At 35.3% G+C, this 12665-nt stretch overlaps 1 protein-coding gene and 1 pseudogene across 1 annotated transcript in view; one reads left to right on the top strand and one right to left on the bottom strand.

The window, feature by feature from the left end:
- LOC133713436 (TMV resistance protein N-like) overlaps positions 1-12665 on the bottom strand; it is a 77731-nt gene that overhangs the window by 15027 nt on the left and 50039 nt on the right. The gene's annotated exons all lie outside the window — the stretch shown is intronic.
- LOC133713443 (protein PTST, chloroplastic-like) overlaps positions 1817-12665 on the top strand; it is an 88172-nt pseudogene continuing 77323 nt past the window's right edge.

Raw genomic sequence — 12665 nt, forward strand, 5'->3', positions numbered from 1 at the left:
TTTACGTGGCTTAAATTAAAAGATTAAGGAAAAAAAAACAAGGTCATAGTTTTACATGGCATCATTTCTTGGCCTCATATATTGATATGGGTTATTATCACAAATAGTACCTGAACTTATCATCTATCTTATCGATGGTACCTGAACTTCAATTTTGATCACAACCAGTACCTGAACTTTTTGATTTCATTTCAAATGGTACATATCACTAACTTCCGTTAAAAACTAACATGTGCAAAACACATGACCTATATTCAAGAGTAGTTTGATGAAATTACCCATTTAAATAATTTTGTTTACTAGATATTTTGATCAATTAATACGTTCATAAAAATAGAAGTTCAATTAAAAATAGAATTAAAATGTATCTCTACCCTCTTATGAAAATAAAATTTAAAAGCAAGATTTCAACAAAAATTAATTTGTTTTATAGATATAGACAAAACATTTCAAATAAAACTATAAAAAAAGTTTTTTTGGACAGACTATAAAACATTTAAAACCAAAAGCTTATCAAAACTTTCGTAATTCTTTTTTTTCCCTATCATTCATATCTTTAATTGAAGTTGAAAGTTTTTCCTTTTGATCAGGGCCGGTCCTGAGATTTTAACGGCCTGAGGCAAAAGATTAAAATGTGGCCTCTACACAGACGCACATGTACATACACATATTTGCACCAAATAATAGTACAAAATAATCTGTTTTGAATAAAAATAGATATAGAATTCATAAGTGATTGCCCAAAAAAAAAAAAGTGAAAGAGGAAGCAAGGTTCGAACTTGCACCAAATAATAGTACAAAATAATCTGTTTTGAATAAAAATAGATATAGAATATTTCAAAAAAAAAAAAATAGATATAGAATTCATAAGTGATTGGCCCAAAAAAAAAAAAAAGTGAAAGAGGAAGCAAGGTTCGAACTTGCACCAAATAATAGTACAAAATAATCTGTTTTGAATAAAAATAGATATAGAATATTTCAAAAAAAAAAAAATAGATATAGAATTCATAAGTGATTGGCCCAAAAAAAAAAAAAAGTGAAAGAGGAAGCAAGGTTCGAAATGGGTCCAACAAAAATTGAATTAACTGACTGAAAAAGCAAAAAAAAGGGAAAGGGGAAGAAGTAGGGTTCGAACTTTGGTTAGGGAGGGAGTGGAATAACAGTGCTTCCACTGAAGCAACACGCTTGTGCATGCACATGGAAGCAAAAACAAAATATATACCTATATAACATATATATAGAACTAAATTTTCCGAGGCCCCGGGAACCGGTGGCCTGAGACAGCCGCCTCAGGGCCGGCCCAGCTTTTTGATAGTCTCATTTTTTATAGCCACATTGCCACAATATAAGTGAAAATAAGTGATATTACAAAAAAAAAAAGGTAATTTTACAAATTTATCCTTGAAAAATGAGTCACATGTTTGGCACATGTCAGTTTTTAATGGAACACTAACGGAAGTTAGTGATAGGTACCATTGGAAATAAAATCAAAAAAGTTCAGGTACTAGTTGTGATCAAAATTGAAGTTTAGGTATCATCGATAAGATAGAGGATAAGTTCAGGTACCATTTGTGATAATTACTCTATTGATATCTATACCATTATTAAGAGAAGAGGTGTTGTTAGCCAAAACTGTTTTTTTTTACCTTTATAACCCTCAAATATTAAAATATTATGAATTACATTTTAACATCAGGATAAAAATGTAAAAAGCAAAATAAAATAATAAAAAAAACAAAATAAAAGAAAATAACTATTTCAAACTCTCCACTCTCAGAATTATAACTCCCCACTACTCTCACACCCATCGGGTGTGTGGACATTTTCTAGTATATATATATATATATATACATAAATATATTTTTTTTTTTTGGCATACACGGCTACGCTGCTCCACATCACGAGACGGTAGGCACCTGTTCTCTCTCTCTCACTCAGAGCTGCCCTGCTGCTTGAGAGTTGGGACTATCTCTCAGTAAGTTCTTTTCTTTGTTAATTTTCTGTTTGAATTAATGGGTTTAATTTCAATTCATTGAAAAAGAACCATTTTTGTTTTTGGGTCTTCATCAATATGGAAAATGAAAGTATTTGGAATTTTGTATCTATCATTTTCTGAATTATGTGTGGTGTGTTGGGGGGGTTGGATTATGCTGTTAAAGTTATTACCATAATTAGTTCCATTTGAGAGGAAAGTAAATAAACAAAGGTTCAAGATTCACAGATTTCTCCACCACCGACAATATTGGAGGTTTTACTAGTTGTGGTTTTCTTAATGATGATGGATCATTCTTCGTTGAACTTGGTTGTGGAGTAAATTAACTATTGGTGGGTGGGAGTTAGAGTTGTGACCCTTCTCTTGTCCTCTATTTTGCAGGAGTACTAATCTATCAAACATGGACATAGGCAGTACGAGGTTAGCTTTCTTCACATTTATACATAATTCCAGTTGATTCCTCCATTTCTGCAAAAAGTGTTTTACTTTTACCAACTTTCATGGCATGAACTTATGAATTCTCCATCTTTATCTCTTAAACTGCAAATCTGCTTAGTTTAGGATTGCTGAATATAATAACATAATCTCGATTTCTAGTCTTTCCAATTTCACCGAATTACTGTTGTAGTTAAGCATTTGTGAATTTTATTTTTATTTCTTTGATTGTCCGGATAGGTGTTGCCTTGACAAACAAGTGTTGTGGTTGTTGAGCAAAAATTCAAGAAAATTGGATTGGAAAAACATCCACCTACCTCCATATACTGTGAATAGTTGGAAATTTAAGTTGGGCTTTTAGAGGTTGATAAATTTTCAAGTGTTCACCGGGAAGCATTCCCTGAATCATGTCTTGTGGAGAAGATATTCAATTCCCACTAGAGTTGGAGGAATCGTCGTCAGTACCGGCAGAAGCTCATGGTAGCAATTATGAACTTAAAGATTCAGGGCAGGAGCTTCTTGCTCAACCTTTAAGAAGTAATGAGGTATAATCATGCACTAATATGTTGTACACTGTAAATTCAATTACAAAGTGAAGTTGACATTTTTCTTTCCATACTTATACTCTCCACTGTCTTAAATCTATCTTTTTCAAATGGTTTGATGAAATCTAGAAATTGGAATAAACTATGGTAATGGATCTTGGAACTCCTTGACAAAATTCAAATGCATGGAGTTCCTTTTTCCCTTTGTGTCTCACTCCTGGCTACCCTTTGGCTTATCAAGCATTCTCATATGGTGCTATTATATTTAGACACAGAAATGTTTTAAAGTTTGGTCTGAACTCTGAGTTGTTCACAATGTGGACTCAGACTCATAACAATTTTGATTGGTCTTGAAGAAACTGATGTGGCAGTTTGCAGCTTAGCTTAGTTTTTAAAGTTTGACATAATTTAGTCCTAATTCATTCTTCACTTATCAGTGTATGATTTTTTCTTTTTTAGGCTTGTTTTCCAGTACAACTTTGTATTACCTTGATTGCGAGGATAGAGCTTGCTTAAGACACAAAATATGTCCCAGTTTTGGTCAGATGCTGTTTTCATGGTTCAAACCTTCTGTCAAAGTATATGAAAACAAAGAGCTTTTTTACTAAAGCAAAAATGGCTTATCATTTCCTGAAATTCACGACACGATTGAAAAGGTGTATTTAACTATATACCTTAAATACTCACAAAGATTGTCATTGTTAGTTAACTCAATTTTTAATGAGTTGATATTCAAAATAGAAAATGTGGATAGAGTTGAGTATCAGTGGGTGAAGAGAGTTTCTTAACTTTACATTTTTCTTTGAACTGCTCTTTATATAGAGATTCTAAGTTGTGCTTCACTTACTGTAATTGTTGCTATGAATGTAAAGGGACAGAACAATTGTGGGTGTCAAGCAAGAGTTTTTCCTTTTTTTCTTTTTTTTCTTTTTTCTCTCTCCCTCAAAAGAATTTATGTGAACTATTGAATAAATGATAAGTTCTCACTCCAGATAAATTCTCACTTCTTTTTCTTCATATTTTGCAAATGTTGTCTTAAGTTGAATTGTTTCAGTAGATGTGAGTGACCAGATGAAGGAATATTATAACTCTTGTAGGATATTAATGACCACTTAGCTGCAGCTCCAATACTAATGACAATCCCTGACATCGATTTCATTGGTTCCTAATATAACTCTGAAGTAACATATTAGTTCCTAATTTTTTGATCTGCATCATCTGATGCTACTGCATGTATTATATTTTATGTTGTTTATTATGTGGCCTTTGACTCTTAGCCTGCATTCTGATACTGATGATTATTGGTAACATCGATTTGATTAGTTTTGAACTTTTGATACAACACAATCTTTTTGACTAACATATTAGTTTTTAAGATCTCTAGAGCTAACTCATGTTACACTTGTATATCAGTTGAAGTCCCTACTCGCTGATTCTGAAAGAACAAAGCTCATTAAAAAACTAAGTGAAGCCAATCAGCAAAACCGATTCCTGAAAAGACAGGTTTGTATATACTATATAACAAACACGCAAGTGGATTTCTAGAGTTCAAGGAGTGCTAAAGTTAGCATTTATTCATTTTCCAAATAAAGAGAATATGCTTCAATAGGCACCATTTGACCTGTGTTATTTTTTGATTTCTTGTCTGTGCAGTTGCATATAAGGGAGGATGCATTAATTAACTTCAAAAGCGAACTTGCTGTCATGGAACTTTATTCAGGTTAGACATTTTACAATTGACTGCTGTCTGAAATTATTGCATGATTATAATGTTATCAGATGTGACTAATTGAAGTCCCAAGAGATCAATGCTTCTATGACATGTGACTAATCTATGTCCCAAGAAATCAGGCTTCTTGCTTCAATGTTTGGTAGTTTTAACATGATAACAAATCCTTTTTTTTTAGCAATAATGGATCTAGTTCAAGGGCCATTTTGGAATGAGCAAATAATTATCATCTTGATTTTGATCTTGCTTTACTCATATCCCGTTGTGAGCACATTTACTTAGATGTCTGTAATTGCTTGGACTCAGCACTGGTCTTGGCTAAAGAATTCTTAAACTAGTAAGCTCAGGTAACTTTCTCCCACAGCCACTCTGCTTTGAGATGCCAGATATTCTTCAAAGTTGTGTAAAAGTATCTTATTAGATATGTCAGAATTAGAAGGTCTGGAGGTTCTAGGATTTTGTGGTACAGAAAGTCTTTTGAGATTTAAACTGGTATGGGAGAGAAGTGTAAGCTGCTGCCTAACTTGTTGTAGCAACGAACAGTAGACCAGAGATGCATCAACATTAGATGGAAATCAATAGGATCAAGATTGGTGGCCTGGTAGACAAATAATTTGGGACAATCAGACCTATGAGAAACAAGCTAATTATTTTAAGATAACAAACTAGTATTTGGTCGTCTCGAAAGTCATGGGAAGATATATTTCTTAAAAAAGTGAGTAGGAAAATAAAAGTGCAGAAGACTACTTGTCATGGTTGTGTTTGGAAAGCAGGAAAAGGAAACCTGAAATATCTAAGTTTTGTTGTTTGCTTAGCTAGAAGGTGCAGGGAAGTGATTCACTATTATGTTTACTTTCATTGTTCTTCTAAGTTAATGGTTCTGGTCCAGAATTTCTGTCAAATAAGGAGGATGGGATTTCTAAGGAAGTTTAAAGTCTCTTGTCCTGTGGGGCATAACTATTTTGGTATGCAAACTTGCAAAAGAAAAAGAAAAAAGAAGCGTAGTTACTTTCCTTAGTTTTACTTCCATCTTTGTTTTTTTCCTTGGGCCAACCAAACAGACCCATATGGACCAACTTACACTCATAAAATAATTTCATTGCAAAACATTGTGGAGGGCGTTGAAAAGATTAAAGGAAGTCATGCACTTGAAATACATTGTAGATCAAATGGCTGATGTTAAAGGTTATGTTTTCATGCATCATGTTATGATGGCAGGCTTTGGTGAAATTGGCAGAAGAAAACGCAAAATCTGTCCTTCCAGTTGGTTCAAGAAAGATTAATGGAAAATACATTCAATCTCATCTTCTTTCCTGTTTAGAAGGTAACTTGCTTAAGCATGACTTCTTTATTTTTCATGTCGTTAGTTTCTCCTGCTACATTTTTTTCCTTAAGTTCATAAGTTAAGAATATTTTATGAAAAAACATCTTAGGATGGGTTGTCTTACAGACAAAGATAAAAATGTAAAAGAAAAAAGTATATAGACAATACAAAGTGTAAAGCTAGCCATCTACAACATTAATTTTCTCGGTTTTGACTCAAAAATAGAATAGTATTCCTTCTTTTTTAAAGCGGCACTTCTGATGTCCCTTAAAGTGTATGGGTTATTCCTTCAATCGCATGTAGACAGCTGATTGGATGAGTCGTCTTTTCAGTTGTGTTCTTTGTAACTTGCATGAAATTTCTTTGAATTGTGAGGCTTCCATATAGTTGTTTCCATGTTTAATCTTTCATATTCTCTGACAAAGATACTGTTGCATGTGTCTGTCTGTGTGAAGCTGTACATGAGAAGTTGAAGGAACAAATTAAAGATGTTGATGCTGCACAATCAAAGGAGGTTTCCCTATTTTGGTGTGGTATGGCTGAGGTAAACATACAATCCATACTGTTTTAATCCCTTTGTTCTCATATTGGAGTTTGGTAACAGGCATTGACTTACTGAAAATTGATGAGATGGGTCACTTCATTACAAAAGAAAAGGGTTGAAGGATGATCAGGATTTTAAGAAGGTTGTTTATCATAATAACTCAGAAGGACTTTAAGAAGAATTGATAAGGAGATTTTTAAGTTAAACATAAATGATGGAGTTCTCTCCAGTCCATGTATTTTGAGTTTGGACCTATTCTTTAAAGGATAAAGTTATCAAATGAAAGAACTTTCAAAGATGATGATGGCAGACTCATGGATAAAGTTGTCGAGTGCTAAACCTTTCAAACGTATATACTGCTATTCTTGTCACACAGATCAATATGCCATACTGGTTTCAATGTATTTATTAATATTAGCTAGTTTATGGTAAAAGGTCAAGTTTGTAAGACTTTGTTTTCGTAATTTACCCAAAAGAGTGCGTTGATCAAACAATGACCAATTCACCAAAAGGTTGACCCTGTTTATCAAAAGTTGGTTCAGTATGGCATACTGAACCATGACAGAAAGGCTTTGCTAATTGTCTATACATCATGTTAAAATGTAAAAGCAATTAGCTTCGTGTAAGAGCTGCACAGAAAGTGCTTAATCTTAGTGGATTGCTCTCAGTATTTCAGATGACTTCGTATTTGTTTATTTAATTTTCTGTTATGAAGCCAGCCAGTGACGGAGCCACTTTATAGCATGCAACACCAGTGGCCTTTGCTTGTTTCTACGTCAAATTATCTCTACTTTGTCTTCCTAGAACCACCATAGCTGTCTTTAACTAGAATGCACAATTTCTTCAACTTTCAACTATCAATCAGTCACAAATATAAATTCACATGATGAAGCAAGCAAAACATTAGAATTCTGCTCTCAGACTCTCAATTGAACTCAATAAAGCAAAAGGCAATGAATTTCCAATCCTCAAAATTCAAAAAAGTAGTTAGTCTTATATGCTAAATAGCCTAAATATCAAGTTATCGATATCATTTTCAATTATATATTTTCTGTATTCAGATAATCTCAACCCACAATTGTGCACCATTTCAGCACAATGACCTGCATTCTTAGCCTCTTCACTTTCTAAGTCCTCATGTCCATGTAAATCACTCAATGAATTGCACCATTACTTGAAAATGGTTTTCAAAGCACATAATCAGACTGTTTCAGTTAATGGTAAAGCATCAAAATCAGTTAATGGTAAAGCATCAAAATTAGTAGGCTCTCGCCTTTTCTTCTCGCTAACGATCGGCAGTCTTTTATTCCACCTTCCGGAAATGATCAAAGAAGCTATGGCTGACCGGCCTCCTTGACCCCCCCCCTTTTTAGGCCAGCTTGACAAGCTACCCTTCCTCTTGATCTGAGGTGCGAAGAGAAATACCGCTCTTTTATATGACTTCCACTTATGGATCCAAAAAGTGACCGACCAGGGCCCTAGTTAAAAGCATCCGATTTTGGCACTACATTTCCACCTCAAAGAGTAACAATGCAATATGTCCAAAGAACAATAGAAAAAGTGTGACCTAGAACTTCAGATTGCATCAACAACCAACATCCATTAACTTGAGATTCAAACAACCATCTCAAATGAGGCTCAATCCTCATCTGTGAACAGACTATACATCCATGAAAAATTGCGTTTTTTCATTAATGAAAAATAAAAAACTAAACAGAGTTTCAGAAAAGAAAAATGCAAAATATAATTCATGTGAGCAGAATTGGTATATAACCAAAAAATAAGAAGGAAAGTCAGGGTAATAAGATCTGAGATCTCAGAAATCTGACCAAAAGCAAAGCTGAGAGCAGGAACAAAACTTTCTCTAGCAAGGACATTACCTTTTCAGGTACTACTTTTCATGATATGGGGATTCAGTTGTTGCAAGGTCAGTGTTAATCCTTTTGATCTTAATCTCATGTACTACCTGTCGACTGTCGAAGGACAAATAATTCACCATTGTACTTTTCGGAGGATCATGCTTCCAGAGTTTGTTTTTATATATCTACAGTTTTGATGCGCTTCTGCAGAAATAATCCATTCCATATCCCATTCTCTGCCGTATTCTTCTCTACAGTTTTGATGTGTTTTTATATATCTACAATTACTCTTGGTATTAATCTAACCATCTGTTAAGAAGTTACATTGGATATGGTTTTTGTTATGTGGTATATAATCACTTGGAAGTTGGGGGATTCTAATCCTTACTGTTAACGTACTTGTGCATATATGCCTGCAAAACTGGCACTTATATCATGTTCTCGTGTTCTCAAATTTTGTAATTATTTTTTGGATCCCTTGTGCAAACATCACATGTATCTGCAAAACTGAAACTTACAAGCAACTCTTTTTTTTTTTTTTTCTTCATTTTAAATTTTTTATGGTTTTTTTTATGTTGTGATTTTTAGTACTGGTTTCCAATGATTTCCAAGTTTGGGTTTAGTAGTGGCAGGGCATCGAATCTTGAAGTCTTGCTTGGGAAGATAATTCAAGACTTGTATCCTCCTCTGCCTCTTACTGTTCTCAATTTCTTGGTATCGATCATGAAACTTTCTCTTTGTGGCCTGAAGCTTTGCCTCAATTGCCGCTTCATCCAAACACGGCTTCGGCTTGATCGATTTACCTTCACCAACACAGGGTGGGGGCTTGATCAATTTCTCCACTTTATCAACACATGGTTTCGGCTCGATCAAATGAGAACAGGGCTCGATCAGTTTCGCTTCATCTGAACTGGGTTTGATCAAGGTACCATCAACATTTCGCTTCCCGATCTTTATGCGTATTTTGAGCGATGGCTTTGAAGGCTGCTGCTCAGCCTTTTGTTCGGACCCAGTACTTTCAGATGCAGCACAAAACCCTAGATCAGAACCCAAACCCAAACCCAAACCTTGAATGGAATCAAGAATTCGAGTCCTTTGGCGAGTGAACTCCTCCGGGAAATCAGAGGCGGCGACGGTGATGGCGTGGTCGAGAATATCGAAAATGGTGGAGTTGGTTGCAGTGGCAAAGAAATCCCTCCAGTACTTGAGCGACTCTGTTTTCCGGATCGCCGTTGCCATGGATGAAAACGGAGATCGAAAGTAACAAACGGCTAGAGATTGAGAATTGGGAAACTTTTCTAAGACAAAACAAGAGCAAAGTAGAGCAGAGATTTGGTTATCAGAAAGTGGAGATGGATTAGGAATAGAAGGGGGTTATATAAGGATTCTGTCTATTCTTCTCTTGATCGGAATCCGGATAAAACTCGAGGCTGCCAACGGTAAAATTACTTGGGCACCAATTAATTAAAAAAAAAAACACTAAAATTCAAATTTAAATTAAAACTTGGATATTTAATTTAAATTTGAATTTACAAAATAAACTTTTTATTTTTAATTCACAAAATAATGATTTTTTTTTTGTCAAAAACAAATACTTAATTCGAATCTTTTTAATGTCTCATGGGACCTCTACTGTTTAGGATACCTTCTCCATTGAATGAGAAAATTCTACCTAAATAAAAAGGAATTAATTCGAGCACTGAATTTATTTTTGGGGAAATGATAAAAAGAAAAGTCATTTACATGTGTAAAAATAACAAAAAATACAAAAACTGACACTACAGCTCTCCCCCTCCGGTTACCCAAACTTGTCTAAACCCTTATCCATTCGCACTTGACTCTTACCAAAATCTCTCTCTCTGACCGCGCTTTAATATAGACGCAAAACCACGCGACATGCCAACTGTCACATGTGCGCTTTAACAAACTTCAAATAATGGATGTAGTTAAAAGAAAATTAAATTTTGATTAATAACGATTAGTAACATTAATACAATATCATGAATTTAATCGCTGATCACAATAATTTACATTTCGAACATATAATTATAAAAATTTATATATTTTATTTGACATCAATTCTCCGTCTAATAGAAAAAAAATGTAGCAAAAAGATGGATAAAGTGTGAAACTGTGAATGAAAGAGAAATGGAGCTCTCTTCCCTTGGCATGGAGTGATGGGAGAGAGTGAAGTGTGTGAGTAATTATTCTATGGTCCCAGATCATCACATGGTATTGTCATGGGATAGTCAAAGTTAATAATGTAATTTGAATTTAATGGGGACTATGACCGGGGTAAAAAAAAAATTAAATTACGGGAATCAATCAACAAGAAGTACATTGTCATATGAATCAATAATATTAACCTGGGTCCAAGGATTAAAATATCTGTATCTATATATCTATCGGAACTTTGAAAAATGGAGATATCGGAAATATCGGGGATATTCGGGAAAATGTGTATTTTTTGAAAGAGTCAATTTATTGGAATTACATATAAATACATTTTGTTTGGACCCAAAATGAACATTTTGGCCTGACAAGGCATGTGTTGGAGAAATTGAGCCAATGTCAGTGGCTCAAGCTATATATTGTCGACAAGCTCGAAATATATATTTAGAGGCTAAATAAAGCCTACTATGGAAGCATGGAAGCATGAAAAGTTAACTTTAGCACATTTTCCTACTTCGGCTAGGAGAAACCGAGCTAAACAAGGAAGGAGGGGCGGCAGACTAACCAAATGAAATCAAAATGTGCTGAAACTTTCCAGATCCATTCTAGACAGCCCAAGGATCATTTCTTATGAAGAGTGCAAGAGCTTTTTTTGAGTGGAAGGCCTTCAAACAATCAGCCCAATTTTCTACAGAAGCAAAACTGGAAAACTGGACCTGTAAGAGGTCCAGCAGCATTTTCGGCCCAACCACATGGAATAAAAATCTGAAAATTTGTCAGGATGATCTACACTCATAGTGGAACATTTCATATGAAGAAGTCGAAGGCATATAATGAAGTCTTGTTAGAGAAATAATTGAAGGAATAAAGGGGCAGAAACTGACCTAAAACCAGCTCAATATTCACATGTTCATGTTTCCTACCCACATGAAGAAAGCTAGATGCTTTTCTCTTTTTCCTTGGATATATTTTTCTTCTACAATCTCTTTAATAGATCATCACCACTTCCATGTTGCTGCACCTTCATGCTTTGCTTTCATTTTATCTTTTCTCTATCTTTTCCATATTTTACAAGTGAACTTAGATCTACTTTCATTATTTTTCTTCCACTCATCATTTCACTCTTCTTTTTCTTCCCTATATAAACACATTCTTCTCTCATTCTAACAGACACATTCACATTCAACAACAACATCTCTAAGATGATCTAAGTTCTCTCTAGAGCAAACCTCTCTAAGAGCAACTCCTCTCCTTCTCTTTCTCTTAGCGGTGATCACACTCCTAGTCCTAGTCTTCTCAGAAGCCGACTTTCAGTGCCACCAAACCCTCTGTCAACGTACTTCGGTCCTAGTCTCCTCGAGAGCCGATTGTAGTACCACGACCAAACACCAACACCAAGACACATTCACATTCAACAACAACATCTCTAAGATGATCTAAGTTCTCTCTAGAGCAAACCTCTCTAAGAGCAACTCCTCTCCCTCTCTTTCTCTTTCTCTTTCTCTTAGCGGTGATCACACTCCTAGTCCTAGTCTTCTCAGAAGCCGACTTTCAGTGCCACCAAACCCTCTGTCAACGTGCTTCGGTCCTAGTCTCCTCGGGAGCCGACGGTAGTGCCGCGACCACAACGGTTACAGAACCAGCCAAGCAAGGGTAACGCCCTAGCAACCCAGCCAAGCTAAAGTCACGCTTTAGCAAGATCTCAACACTTCCCGGTGATTTCGCTCTGCTCAATCTGCAATATCGAGTATCGATTGTGTGAACAAGAAGAAACTACACAAAAGTCCTTACCACAAGGCACAAAGAATCCCGCGACGAGGTTGGTGCTCTCCTCGTCTACAATCGCTTGAGAGAAGTCAGGTCAAGGGACACCCCCGACGACCGCACCCGAACGGTGCTGGCACGCCCGCGCAAGAAAAGAGACTGTTGACCAGCTGCAGCAAAATTGGAGCCAAACACATTTAAATGTTAATTTCATCTGCATCCAAAAGAGACTCTAGGTGGTTGAAAAGTTGCTCCCTAGTTTACGAAAGTACAATCAGACCAAGACATATGTAGTACGAA

The sequence above is a fragment of the Rosa rugosa genome, chromosome 6 (genome assembly GCF_958449725.1).
Source record: "Rosa rugosa chromosome 6, drRosRugo1.1, whole genome shotgun sequence".
Taxonomy (NCBI): domain Eukaryota; kingdom Viridiplantae; phylum Streptophyta; class Magnoliopsida; order Rosales; family Rosaceae; genus Rosa; species Rosa rugosa.